Source organism: Oreochromis aureus, linkage group 7, assembly GCF_013358895.1.
Source record: "Oreochromis aureus strain Israel breed Guangdong linkage group 7, ZZ_aureus, whole genome shotgun sequence".
NCBI lineage: Eukaryota > Metazoa > Chordata > Actinopteri > Cichliformes > Cichlidae > Oreochromis > Oreochromis aureus.
In genome coordinates, this window is record NC_052948.1 from 17724063 (window position 1) to 17739002 (window position 14940).

Below are 14940 nucleotides of genomic sequence, written 5' to 3' on the forward strand. Positions count from 1 at the left end.
GAGTTTGTTACAACTTTCACGTCTGTAAATCAGCGGCTCAAGTTACAGATGTCTTACCTGAAATGGTGGATACTGTCTTTAGCAATAAAGAAGAAAAGGCAGAGGAATGATTAACATGAAATTACAAGTGAAAACAGCCAAGCCATTACAGAGGTAATTTCACCATCCCCTCAGTGTTTTCCTTGACCTTTAGTTATGTGTACCAGCCATTAGCCCAGTGGTAACGCACACTGTGCACACGACAGGGGATTCATGTTTTCATTGATGTAGTCACACATACAAAAACAAACATTTGTGGAATCATTGGTTATTTTTGAGAAGGCGTACTTCCTGGATTCAACTTTACACCACTTTAATTTGAGGTGTAATTTGGGAGGGATACATATAGTCTTCAGTATCCAAAAAACTCTCTTTTCAAAATAAAATTAAAATAGCTGTATTTTCACAGTAAAGTCAGGTTTAACCAACAAAAACTCCAACACGTTTCAGCACACAGGCTTGGATTCAGTCCATGGACACACTGAATCCTTCTACATATGGTTTTTCAACCAGTAGCAAGCTTCCACCTAACCCAGTAAGTGTGAGCAGAATATTCCACTACTAAAGCTCCACCAATAGGAGAAGTCATATAATATATCAGCATCAAGCCCAGCCTTACACCCAAATTCACTTCAGATCAGACAAGAAGACAAACACCTGAAGAAGAACACATAACAACATCAAACATAGTTGACACAAAATGCATCTTTAAAGGCACATAGTGGTTATAAGAAAGAAGTAAAATGTGTAGAATTTGTGGAATCGTGTTGGAATCTCAGGTATGAATAGCCAGCACCTCCACACCTTTGCGGTCCTTTGCACATTTGCACCTTTCATTTGTGTGTGTTCTCCTAACAGACACATCTGTCTCCCTCCCTTTGCATTTTTATCTCAGCAGCAATATCATGTGTGCGTGCACATCTGTGTGTGTGGCAGCCTCAGTCTGTTGTAGACAGCCTGATTATACCCTTCAGCACAGTCTCCTTCACCGCTCCACTCATGACGACTGATGTCACTGACACTCCCCCCTCTATCCAGGTTTTTTTTTATCTCAGGAGTTTTTGCATTAAAGACAGAGCAGAAACTTTAATTTCCTTGTTTCTGCTCTTGAGCCACTGCACGTGATATAGACTTTATATCAGGGCGTCACTCGGAAGCTGGTAATTTCATCTCTCTGCTTATGGAAAAGAGAGATAGAGAGCAGGGCTAAACTTGTTTTCCCTGGATTTGGCTTTTCCGTCTGCTCTCAGTCCAAGTGTGTAGTTGTTTGTTTGAGGCGAAGCTTTGATTGTGCTCAGAGAAAGCAAAGACTGTCTGAACTTTATCTCCTCATTCATTGCAGGCTCCTATACCGGCTGTGTGTTTTTTGCTTTAGAATTTTTGAGGTGTCAGTATGTTACATTTGGTATGTAACATGAACCTACATTTAAAATGAAATAATAGCTGTGTTTGTTGACATCCCTGACTGCTTCTGTATAGTCTTGAGAGATTGCAGTTGCGTTGAGGAGACAGGTGGTATGAGAGCTGGAAAGAGGACTCAGATGAGGATGAAGATGAAGATGGAGAAGGGAGCAAACTCTCCTTTGTCTTGCTGCTGCCACAAACATGCACTTCAAAGATTCCTTCTGGAGACACTCAGGCAGCAAAGTTAAGTGAAATTCCTTTAGCTGCTCGTAAAGTAATAGGTTAATGCTTAATGCACAGCTCTAAATTAAACTTCCGTCCATTCATCCGTCTCTAGCTGGTGTGCAATGCATCAGAGGGGCAGGTTGTTTGTGCTTATGGTCACAGAGTTGCCAACGGTAATGAACAGCCGGGATGACGCGCCCCGTGCAGCATCGATCGCACACTCTCACAGACGGTGGATGGAAATTGGTCCTGGTGGGGAAGCAAAGGAGGTGCACACATGCCTGCGCCTTCTGTGGACACATATGGACGCGGGGATCAGTGCACATGCACATACTGAGAGAGAGAGTGAGGGTGTGTGTGTGTGTGTTGGGGAGTGGGTGTATTGACATCTATGGATGCTTACTGCTCACTGGGCCGAAGATGATCTTCTTATGGGTGACAGTATGGAGCATATAGAGGAGGAGATCTGCTTGGGGGGCTTTTCTCTAGCGTTGGTGCAGAAAAACTCTTGGATGTCTTCCACCTCCCCTCGTGTCCTCAGCTGGTGCTCTCTGCAGTTGGAGACAAGCCCCATGCACACACTATGTCAAACCTGGCTGCAGCACTTCCTCTCTTGCTTCATTATCACATGAATGGTTGCCATATTGCTATATACTGTATGGCTATTGTTGGCAAGTCACTCAAGTCTTTGGCTTGAACATGGTGAGCTAACAATAGCCACAGGAGGAATTTCTGTTTCAGTGGCTGAAAAAGCAGTTAAGGTGTTCCACATCTTTGAAGCTAAATCTTAATGCGGAGATTATTACTGCAGTGTCAGTTGTTATTCATTTAATTTCTAATGCGATTGCACTCACCAAATCGAGTGCTGAAATCGGGAAACACAATAACATCGCTATAAAAACGTTCACATGATCAGAATGATTGCAGACTATTACAGTTTGGCCATATTATCTGGACTGCTTGAGAGTTAAAACTGAAAATAAGCACTCTGGAAATATCCATATAATCCTCTATTGCAGAGGAAAGCTGAGCAACTTAGCAAACAAGAAGGTAGAAAGGCTGTACAAACAAACATAAAGATGCCTCTGACAATATTACAGTTAAGTCAGCAAGTACATTGTTTGTATTGACAGTTGTAAGTTTGTACTTCTTCTGAGGCCTGTGATGTTGATTGTGTGGGATTACCGGGTCCTAATGGAAAATTGTGGTTTGTTACAGCATAGGTTTTGTTTTTCTGACCCTTTTGTGCTGTCTGTTATTATAACACGGGAATCCCCAAAGAGCTAGAATCAAATGCCTTTGTATATGGACAATAAGACCATCAGACAGGTTTTACAAGTCCATGTTAGCCTTGTTATTTGGAAGAGAAAAGAAGTGGACAATAAAACCCACAAAGTCTTTGTTGTTGTTATGTTCACTCACAGCTGTTCTGAGTAATGAGGGGACTTTAGTGGCCTTACAGATGTACTAACTGTACTTTTTAAGTTCTAATTAAGCTCCTCTAATCTAAGCTTGTTTAAAACTGGTATGATTGTCTTATTGTTGTTACTTTTGCTGCATATTATAGCTCAGTAGATTGCTATGATTCATATCATTGATGGTACCATTCCATATTTCTTCCTACTACAACAGATTCCATGCTAACGGAAAGTTTTGGTAAAATCACAAACTGTATATCAAAGATGTTAGCCACTGTCACATCAGCCACAGTTTAGTGAGTTCCTGTTTTAAAACTCTGAAACAAACCTTTCCTACAACATTCTTTTGTTTTGAAACTGGGCATGATGAGCCAGGTGGGGCAAAGGTAACAAGTTAGGGCCATACAGCTTATCCTGCTTTATCCATCTTGTTGACGCTAATGGACACTGTAAGTTATATAATAAGCACATTGTATCCGATAAGATGTTAAATTACCATTTCACAGCATAAAGTCATCAAGAAAAAGTATACTCAAGTCATAAATGAAGTGAAACAAACCTTTTACACAATACAATTTTGCTTATTTTGTCAGTCTCCCCCTGCTGGCCATTAGAAGGAATGCAGAAACCAAATTAAAAGTAAGCACACACTTTATATGAAAAGAAATCTTTAATCTTTAAAGTGATTTTATTTGCCTTCATTTAGAAAGTGTTTCAAAAGCTTAGATCATAGCAATATTGGCCTTTCTGCCCTTTTTTATGACTGACTTTTTACAATGTTGATCTTAGACATTAACCTGTGAGTACAGTGCTATTATAACTACTACAAATATGTGTTTTATATTGAAGTAAAATTAAACAGAATTGTCCCCGAACAATTTAGAGTACATAAATTGAACTGATGTTATAAACGGTTAGTAGCACGAAGGAAATAAAGAGACCGCTGCTGCTCTGGCTTTTGTTAAATTGAACTATTGTGTGTTTTGAATTGTGTCAGGGTCTTTGAGTAGAAAAAAAGAAATACGATACAGAGCACTACAGGTCCTTAACCTCAGGGATGGCCTGTGTGTGGTAAATCTCTCCCTTTCTACACATGCTTTGTTTTTTTTGTTTTGTTTTTTACTGTGCTCGCTCTGCCTCTCTCTCCCTCCGTCCTTTTCTTTTCCCCTTCCATCATCCTCCCTGTTGTCTTTGAGCATGTTAACACTCCAGCCCTGTCAGTGAGCCTCATGGCACCATGGAAACCAGTCACACCATTCTCTACTGGTGTGTTCCTGTGCGCGCGCGTGTGACCGTGTGTGTTTGTGTGCCGATAGGCGGGATCGGGGTCTTGTTTAGTTTTTTTTTTTAAAAGCTGAGGAGAGGTCGCGGCCGTCCCTAGGGCCGTCTTTCTGTAATTCATGTAAATTCCCTTAAGACGCCGGCTGCTTTGTTTTCCTCATTGTTGCAGCTGAATCCGATGCCTCTGTCATCAGCGCGGCTTGTTGTAAAATGCTTTCTGTTTCCCCGTGAAATTCCTACACCTTCATTTAGCTCCTTTGATACTTTACCAGTTACCCCACGTTATCTCGTGATAGTCTTGGTACATGATACCTCAGACACCTGATCTCCTCGGTGTTATTGTGTCCTAATGAGTTCAGGCAGAGTTAACAAGACTAAAATTGATGCAGACATGGACGAGGACGGTTCTGCCGTGTCCTGTCAGACCATTTTAATGCTTTTATTGCTTTATACAGAAGCACATTTAAACAGTTTATTAACTGAAATTTGACCTGAAAACAAGACATAAAACATTACTGTAAGATATACTCGAGCAAACAAGCGTGGAAATGATGTATTAGGAGCAAACTTTAGAAGGCTAAATCATCCATGCTTGTCTTTTCTTTCTGTTTCTGACAGGCAGTGAAGTATTTCAAGTGTCCCCCACCCACCCGCCCGCCCAGCCTCGATAGCCTTGTGAACCCAGCCTCTTATTCTCTCTCCAGGCCAATCATATTTCACTCCCATTCACATTTCTGAATAGGAAGCTCAAAAGAGTCCCCGCCAGAGACAAACGAATTTATGAGTGTGCACAAACAGTCGCATGCACACTGTGCGCAGCTCCAGTTACGAGGGCCAGGTCTAGACGGCAACATGAACGTTTTTTTATTTATTTTTTTTCTGTTAAAAGTTTCTATTGAAATATGCAGTTGCCATTGAAATATCGTTCTTCTATTGGTGTCTTGACAAAGACCGGGGAGGGCGCCCGTCCTATCTCAGTGTGAGACTGAAAGAGCAAATGGGCCGGCAGGGATCGCCCAGTGTCTCTGCACTGCGGAGTCAGTGTGCAGAAATAATGCCCATTAGACTTGGTCAATCACGCCCCTCGCTCAGTGAAATATGGCCCTTTCACTCATTTCATACCACAATACGTACACCTCACTGCTATTCATCATCTCCCTGAAAGACGTCCGCCACAATGAATGCTTTTATTTATGATAAATTTTTTTTGTTTAAATTAATGGCTTCTCATGCAGAGACGGTGGATGCTGAGAAAGTTCAACACACTGAGTTACGTTTACACAAAGGGACGACAGAAGCTGTTCATTAGCAGATTAAGCTGGAATTGCAGTGCAAAGGTTTCGAGTCTCTCGACCACCAGTGACACTCTGATGGTCTGTGGGCTGATGTTTTCATCATCGCGAGTGGGTGGACGTTATGTACTCACAGCGATTTGCAACAATGACCATGTTGTGAAGCCATTCAGCATTTCCCACTGGAGCAGACAGATGTCATATGCCATGGAGTATTATGAAGTGGGTATTCCCAAAAGCGCAACCAGTGAATGGAGACCCTCTCTTTTTTTATGCAAACATTTGAACAATGAAAAAATACTTCAGTAAAAGTGAAGAAGAACTATTAACTATGTATAGTAATTAATAATAGCTTAAAGATGAAATATCTACAAGTGCAATCCCTCTTTGAACAAATGTGATTGGTCAATAGAACTTAAGCTATGAACAAAAACCAAAAACGTGATAAACATTGTGCCAATGGTGTCAAAACTCCTGTCCTTTGCCTACAAATTCTGCACATTAATATCCTGATATCTATCTTTAGAGAGATATGTTCCATTGTACTATGTCCACTTACTGTATGCCTATTTTTAAGCTATTATACATCTGTGTGCATGTATGGAAGTGTGCCTTTTGGAATTAATGTGTGATGCTGTGGTTGTTTTTTTTGTTCTTTTAAATTTTCTGACAATTACGAGTCACAGATCAACAAAAACTGTGAACCGCTAGTTTAATCTCTTGTAATTCTAAATATTTTGCACTTTTAAAATCATAATTCGAATAGTTACTTGTAACAAAAGAAAATAACAGTTTTAAAAGTTACTCTGTGGAGCAAAGTGGAAGCATAAAGTAAGATGGTGAAAAAACTCTGGAGTAAATACGTGTGCTTTTTGAATACTAGGTTTGAGGTCCTTGTTCAGTCGGAGGGACAATCCTCTTTGATGCAGATAAAGTTACATTTTCAGTGCTTTTGCAGCGAGGGGGTGTTATTTAAGGCTGGGCCCAGAGAAAAGTGACTCTTTCAAACCATTGTTACCCTCTGCAACCATAGCTAACGGACGTCAAAAGACTTTTCACATCTATTCTTTTAAAATGGGTTGCAATAATGCTGGCGAGGAGTCTGCAATAAATAAGCTTCCTCTCACTGTGTCAGCTAGATTAGATTGCATGGGGACATCTGTTGAGTGTAGGTGAGTACTTTCTCTGGTGTCTAACTGTATGGGAAAGGAAGTCCTTCGGATGTGCCTTGAGGCTTTTTACTCTTTTTTTTTTTTTACGTTGCTGTTCAGCCTCCACCCTCTATTGAACGCCTCGAAGGCCGCATTGATTCGAGCACAATCAGTGCGGCTGACAGTTATTTTACTGTAGACTGGGTGCAGTTTGATTTAACATGCAATTATAGTGCCACTGTTGCTTTTATGCTCTGCCAGATTCATATAGCAGGATGTTGCGCTTCTGTCATTGCCTCATTCTGCAGACTGTTACGTCTTAAAAAAACAAATAACTTTAAAAATATTTAATGCTCTTGCATAAACTACTAAAAATTGCCACCCAGTAACTATGTGGATTCTGCAAGCAGTTCATGTGATACCAGGAAATGTTTAACCTCTATTGTAGAGAGACAAAAGGTTGTTTTAATCCCACTGTGAGAGGGGAGGGAGGGTCAGGGGAGGGTTTTTTTCTTTCGTTTTTTGGAGGAGGGGTTTTGGGTGTGCGAGGGAACCAGCCCCTCTCCCTTTACTGTCAGTCAGTTACAGCAGACACGTCGAGAAGTAAACAACCACCGGGATTATGACAGATGAACTGGCTTTATGCAATGAATGCACAAACTGAGGCAACTTATCCTTACTGACACATACGGAGATAAAGGTGATGTATCGGCTTTGTGGTTAAATGGCATTTAGGGGCACAGTGTCTCTGTTTTGCTCCGTAAGATCTGCATAAGTCATCTTCTTAAGTTTTGAATATGGTTTTGTTTTTGTGAAAAGTGCTGAAATATCCTGGATGATTAAACCACTTCAGCAGTTATTTGATTTTAAAAAAGGAACCATTATTATTATTTGCTGTTGGTTTCAGTTCATTGATAATATTAATTATTAATCAGGAAAAATATCAAATAATTGCTGCTTTCAACTTCTCGTTGATGACTGTGTGTTGGTCTTCTCTCTTTTATATGATTTAAAATGAAATATTTTGGGGTTTTGAACTATTGATGAGCATTTGATGGTGTTGCTTTTTGCTTTTTAGAGCTCACGCTGGTTGTTTTATCACATGTTGGTGTTGATTGACGATTATTTTTGAAAATTAAGTAAAGTAGTCATCAGTTGCATGAGTCTGAAAATGTTTACTAAAACATTTTGAGATTTGGTTTCATCTTGTACTTGTAGCCTGTCACTCTTTGACAGATGAAGCTGTGGGTGTTTTCCTTGTGGTAAAACCTACAGACTGGTTTTGCAGCTCAGGTTTGGTATTAACACGTTCATAGAGATTTTGCACCTTTCCAGCACTTGCACAATCAACAAATCCTCTTCATTTTGTTGAGCCTGCTTGCTTTCAAATGGAATTTCAACAAAAAAACAGAACCTCTCTCTATCTGCAAGCCATGTCCTCTAATTTAAATTCAATATTTCTTCCCTCTTTGGCAATAATGACGCTTCATCGGGAGTACGGTATCATCTATAGCCACACTCTGCCTCTCATTAGGCGAGAGTCTAAAATTAAACCAACAGGCTGCTGTGCCAACGCTGAGCCCCCTTCCCCTGTTAATGGACACAGGAACACACACGCAAACGTACAGCTAAGAACAACACAGCCTGGAAGAGAAAACCAACCAGACCCTCATTAGAGGAATGACACTGTGCTAATTAGCATTTCTACAATGAGCCATGCTTGTTTCGCCTGTTGACATTTCACCGGACATGCCGTATATGCAGTATATGCAGTATATGCGTCTCTGCTCTATTTTGCATGAGATGACAAATGAAAAACAATGTCCTTAGAAGCAGGTATTCAGCAGTGTACTAACAATGCTGTCTTTGCTTTGTGACATCAATTAAATGTATGCATTTCAGTTACCTGACACAGTTTTTACTCAGCTTACTTCACAGTTGTAACAAACAGAGTTTAGTCAGTGTGTTCTGTTTATAGAATACAAAGTCTTACATATTCAGATGGCTCAAAAAAGATGTGAATACCATCTCAAGATTACTTATTTTTGATGCATTTTATTAAATTTACTTTTGGCTTCTTTGAAGCGCCATAAGATATACATACTGTTTACTTATTATAAGTGTGTAAAGCTGAAATTATTAGCAATCTGTTATTTCTTGCACATTATTCAAATACGGATTAACATAATATATTTTTAATTTGGTTTTGATTTGCTTGATGACTCTATTTCAAATAGGTATCTGCTCTCTTTGTAGCTCTGGTTTGGTCTCCACCAACTCCTGATGACAATATCAGTATATCTCTATCTTTCCTAACTGCTAAATGCTTCACAGTGTTAAGCAGCTATTCTAAAACTTTGTTTGGGGGTTGTTGATTTGGCAGGGTGTGTACAGTTTGCTGGTACGCTGTTAACAAAAGGATATAACCCAGACAATAAGCAGAATGACACAAAAGAACTGAAGGGGTGAGCACCAATGTGTGTTCATTATTATTTTGGCCGTTTTTTTCCACAAAGCGTCAGTGTTATTATGAGTGTTAGAAGATTCAGATGTCTGCTTTGTTTGGCAGGTCTCATGGCACGAGAGTGGTCCCTAAGGTTTTGAGGGTACTGTTGGTCTCTTGCTGTGAGGCGCTTTGTAGTCCTGCTCGCTGCCCACTGTCAGCATCCCATCTCAAGCTATTTTCAGTTTCGGTCCTCGGTCCTCTTTCTTATCACCATGGCAGCTGAGCTGGACGAGAGCTCTGCACGACTCTGTAGTGTCTAAGGGCAGAGGTGGGGTGGTGAGACGGCTGACTCGATTACATGGTGGGAGGTTTCTTTTGATGGGATCAGAAGGCAGCTCTTTCAAACAGGATGTGGAAAGGTCACTTTGTTGCTTTGTTTTATTCTAAAAAGTCGCAGCTGTAATCAGCTGTTTGATCCTGCAAACCCACAGAGAAGAAGAAAACTGTAAAATCGGTTGCGCATTCACCAAAAGCAAAAGGTGAAGAAGGCAGTATCTGAACTGCAGCGCTGCTCTCAGGTACGGAGTCAGCTCAGGTGTCAGCATTATTACAGTGTGATGCTGTGAGAGAATAGTATGTGTGTCAGTGTTTTTTAAAATCTGGGTCAGAAACCTTTAAATTCAGGGCTGTGGGATGATCAGATTTTCTGTTGTAATATTCTGTAAGAAGTAATAAAGTGACTGTGCGAGCTGGTAAGGCTTTTGAAACGTCGAGCTGTGTGGAAGGTTGAGGTAAATAATGCAGGTTTTGGGGGAACATGGCTAGAAAACAATTCATATGATTGTAAACAAGCGTGCAGCACAGGGTGCACACATTTAAATTATGGTTAGTGGGGCAAAGAGCGATATTGAGACAAAATATATGCCATTTGTGTTAAGCAGAATTAATGTCAAATAATTGTTGACAGTTGTGAAAAGCAGTGTTCGTATTTAGCCGAGTGGAAACGGCTGCTTCTCTCAGTGGGACTTCGAATCAAGAGCAGGAGACTGAAGTCGATAAGCCTTTGCTTGAAGTAAATTGGATCTGCTTCTTCAATCATTCTGCAATCGATTCCGTTAGGTGTGTCCGTGTTGACTGTGACACAGTTTAAGGAAAGGAGAAGAGAGATGTTGCTACAGCACCAATCGCAACAGAAGCTGGATAAACCGAACAGAAGTTATTAGAAAAATGAGAGAGAAAAGACAAGGTCAGCGTAGGTTAGGACAGAAAATCAAAGGCTTTTCCAGCCTCTGACCCAATGTAAAGTTCATATTTTTATAGCAGGAGAGTCATGAGAGAAGTAATTCAGTGTGAAACATTGGCTGGGTTTGGAGATTTCTGTCAAAATATATATTTATTTAATTTTAAATCTGTCAAGACACATCTGTATATTATCTCCTGGGTCCATGTGAGGGATCTTTAGTTTAGGTCATGATAGGAGGAAGGAGATGAATGGAGAGAGCCTTGTTGGCCACGTGATAGGTCCAGGATGTTTCCTAGCTTACATCCTATGACAGCTGAGATAGGCTGTGACCCTCATTTAGATAGGGAAGTTAAGAAAATGAATGGTTGGAGGATGAAGACATGACGATCACATTTGACTCGATTTGTTGCCCCAAAAATTCACCAAGCTGTCATGTGAAACCTTTTTCTTTTCTTATAGCTTTTTAAAAATATAGTTAAGTGTGTGTTAATGCAAACATTTGTAATTAGCAAGTGTGAGATAATAAGACAGGAATGCTGAAAGTGGAGGCTGTGTTGGAGGAAAAGATGATATAACCAAAAAGGAGATGAGGTCAGAGGAAAGAGGGCATGAGCAGAAGACCGGTGAGGACGACAGGCGTAGAAGAAGAGGAAGAGCAAGTATAGAGAATACACACAGCGTTAAGATGGGATAAGAGAAGAGGAGATGAAGGAGATGAAACAAGACAAGAGGAGAGATGAGGGGAGGAGATGTCTCCTCTCCAGCTCTTAGCCACGGGCCTTTGTGTCTATCAGCTTGGATTGCACACTGTTGCCTCTCAAAGTCTATGTTCACACTCTGGTTTACACAGCTTGACTGTTTGGATTCTTTTCACCTCCAAAACTTCACAGTTGGAAGCGTTTTAAGTGCATTTCCAGCCAGTCGACACACCCATGCATGATTACATATGTTTAAAAAGAAAAGTGGTCTTTTTTCATAAGAGATTGATCTGAAAGAGAGAATGATCTCTCTCTATCTAAATATCCTGGTCTAATCTGTGCTGTGACTGTGACGGTGCGTTAGACATGCAGTACGAAAAGGAAGTGTTTTTAGCAGAGTATAAAAAACAAAGCACAGATTAGTGAAGCCATTCTGAAATCAAACAGATGTTGGGAAAAGCCGTTTAGGAAAGACTAGATGTTCCTTTCAAGCTGGTTTAAAATGCTGGTTGTTTCCACAAGAGGAAAGCAGAGAACTCTACATGGTGTGCGCTAAATTTGTTATTCCCTGCTGTCCCTTTTTAACCAGAGTGAAGTCAGCCAGACAGAGGACGAAGCAGGCCAGGGAGGAGGAGGAGAGAGGGGATTTGGGCTTCTCTGGTAAGTCGGAAACTCCACGGATATCAATACTTTTCCAAAACAGTGTGAACTTCCGGCCTTTTCGCAATCAAACATTCTTCTCAGAGCCATTTCCCCTCCCACTGGATGTGAACACACACAGATGTCAGTCTGTTGCCTTTCCTGGCAAATGTCCCCAGTCTAAATATCTTCATCTATGATGCTGCCAGAATGTGAATTTATTAACATTAACACTCCCTAACCAACTCCCCAATCTTTCTACAGCTACACGTCTTTCTCTTTCACTCTTTGTAGCGGTGCCTACTCTTTTGTTCTAGCTGAAAGGTAGAAGGTCAGCACTTGTTTGATTTCCATTTCTCTAGTGGCAAAGTGTGGGGTTTTTTTTGTGTGTGTGTGTGCCAACCGCAACCATTTTGGCAGCAAGGTTGGGCAGCCAATAAAAACAAAACACTGTTCCTTGTGTCCAATTGTCTGCTTTATGCCTATGGTTGTCACGGTAGCACACCCTCTCATCCTCGCCCACTGCTGTGGGCGTCAATACTTAAAAATCACAAAATAGCACTTAGTGCCTAAATTGCGCCTGCTGCCTTATTGACACATAATGCGTTATAATGGAAATCGCAGAGGTAGAAAAGTTGCCTAATGGCAGCAGTAAAGTAGCTCTCTTGAGTGTGAGGTCTCTGGATGCATTAGAGTCCAGAGAATTGGCTCTCCGCTCGCACAGTGGTTTTTAAGTGACCCTCCGTAACCTTTGGCTCATCCCCTCATTCTGCCGTGCTGAAAGTGTGTCTGTGATTCAGCAGGGAGTTGATCTAATGCACTGTGAGCTGAGGTGACACGGTGTGATGTGTGTCCACCGCCCAGTGGAGTGTGAAGGAAGGATCCCACCTCGCCCTTGCAGCACGCCGTGCCAAGCGGGGAGGCTGGGAGTTAAGGGACTCTGACAGCTTGGAGCTCATCTGCCTCAGCTGTTGGTGCTATGGTTCTTTTACTTTTGCCATTGGGGGGCGAGGCGGCTCCCCCTCTCTTCCAGTTTATCCATTTATGTTCCCGTTTGAATCTCTCTCTTTGCCTCGACTTTTCTCTCTGTCTGTGTCTGAATTTGTAATTCTTTCTGCTTCATGCTCAGCAATCAGTTATTGTGTTGTGAATGTGTGCTGCAAGCCAGAGAGGCTGAGTGTACACTTTTCAATGGCCGCGTCGTAGAGGGCAACACTGAGGAGTAGCAGTTTGAAGCACAGTGAGGCGTGAAGTGTGTATTGTGAAGAAACAGCTTTTAGGTCCCAGGCTTTCAATAGAGGCTAGAGAGGTTTCTGTTTACCTCCATGCTGCTGTCTTTCACCGTTTTCAATCACGTGTCCATCCATCCATCCATCCATCCATCCAGATGAGCAAGTATAGTAAAATGAGTGCATTTCTAAAATGTAAAATAAAATAGTAATAAGAAGAAGAAGAAACACAACCATAGGATTTTATGACCATAGCTTTGATTTTTCCAAATGTCTGACCTTGCTACAACTGATTATGTGTTTCACTTGCTAAAGGCACAAAAATCTCCTAAAACAAGCAACAAGTGCAGATGGCTGCATGCAGGGCTGGCAGAGCAAAGGGAAGAAAGGCGCCAACAATCCACTAGTGTCTGTGGGTCATAGCCAGTTATTTTCTGCAGCCAAACATTGAAGGATTTATTTATTTAAAAAAAATGGTTTAAAATATCTTGATTCTGCTTTCTTTGGTTTTAACTAAAACTGAAACTGCATATTACGCATTCCCTTCGGTTACCAGGTTTTATGTACCCAAACTTCATTTTCATTTTATTTTACATTGCTAGCTACGTTTTTTTTTTTTTTTTTTTTTTTTACTGGCGCAGTCCATCTTATTTTTACTTGTGATATTACTACATTGCTGAATCTCAAAAAACAATGGGCGAGGTGAGTGCAGTTTTGTTCAGAATGACTGGAGGGATTTCAGTAACCTTTGATGCTTGACATTCTTCCTCTCCCCTAATTTTGTGTCACGTCTCCTCTGTCCACAATCAAAGAGTTAGAAAGTGACCCCTGCAAAACAGAAAGGGCAAAGTTACAAAAAAGGTTGTATGAAACCAGAGTTTGCTTTTTTTGCCCAGTGATACTGTGGAGATTAGAAAATTATTTTGCTGTTACTATTCATGTTGCATTAGTTATCATTTCATCAAAGCATCTATTGAAGCTGTTGATGCTACATTAAAGTCTGTATTTCAGGTGTTATCATAATCACACATTTATACAGATTTGCATTGTTGTGCTTATTAAAGAGTTGAAGCTCGGTCAATTAATTGATGGTCAGAAGCTTCAGCGGCGCGAGGTCCGACTGATCTATTGAGTAAAGTGACCTTGAGTTATGAAAGTACTGCATACATGCTTACAATACACCACATAGTATATAGGAATTCAGCAACCTGCGGCGTTGGAGTCTGCCTGGCAACAGATGACTCAGAGTCCCTGCTTGTCGAGTGAGGCCATGCACTGAGGTCAAGGCACACATAGTTTGCCTGCACACATACACAGTATCTAGACTTGTTTTGCTCGAAACTGCAAAGTTGTTTTACCTGCATACGTGACAGTTAGTTCCAAAGTAAAGGACATTAAGTGAAATAACAGGACGCATCGGGTGGAGGAACAGAGGAAGGCAATGTTATTTTTGAATGTGTCCAAGGTTGGGATTACTGGAACTGATGCATGTTATCTATCTGCTTTGACGCATGATGCCCGTCATCAATGTTATATTATAAATACAACTGCTGATGTATTGTTCGGGGGAGATCGATGCTGATTGTGTGACGGTGCTCATCTTCCCCACACGTGTGTTTAATAAAATCATTGTTTTGACACACTGGGACTTTGCAGTCGTCTGTCTCTTCCTCAAATCCGAATCAGGACAATACCTTGGATGTAAGGAGTGTATGTGTGTATTTTATATATGTATATTTATTCCCCACTTGCCCTGTGGACACTCCTTATCCTTCAAGCTCAGGTCCTCTACCAGAGGCCTGAGAGTTTGAGGGTCCTGTGGAGTATCTTTGCTGTTTTTAGGACCGCCTTCTTCTGGACAGATATCTCGGATGC

At 41.1% G+C, this 14940-nt stretch overlaps 1 protein-coding gene across 16 annotated transcripts in view; it reads left to right on the forward strand.

Annotated features, from left to right (window-relative positions):
- Positions 1-14940, forward strand: part of LOC116332652 (neuronal cell adhesion molecule-like) — a 74318-nt gene that overhangs the window by 18189 nt on the left and 41189 nt on the right. For 15 of the 16 annotated variants that reach the window (XM_031755677.2, XM_039614618.1, XM_039614623.1 and 12 more), the window contains exon 2: positions 11787-11857. The gene's annotated coding sequence lies outside the window, so the exon portion shown is untranslated. Of the gene's footprint in view, positions 1-7415; positions 7511-11786; positions 11858-14940 lie in introns of those variants that run through there. The other variant, XM_031755676.2, reaches the window with a different exon arrangement.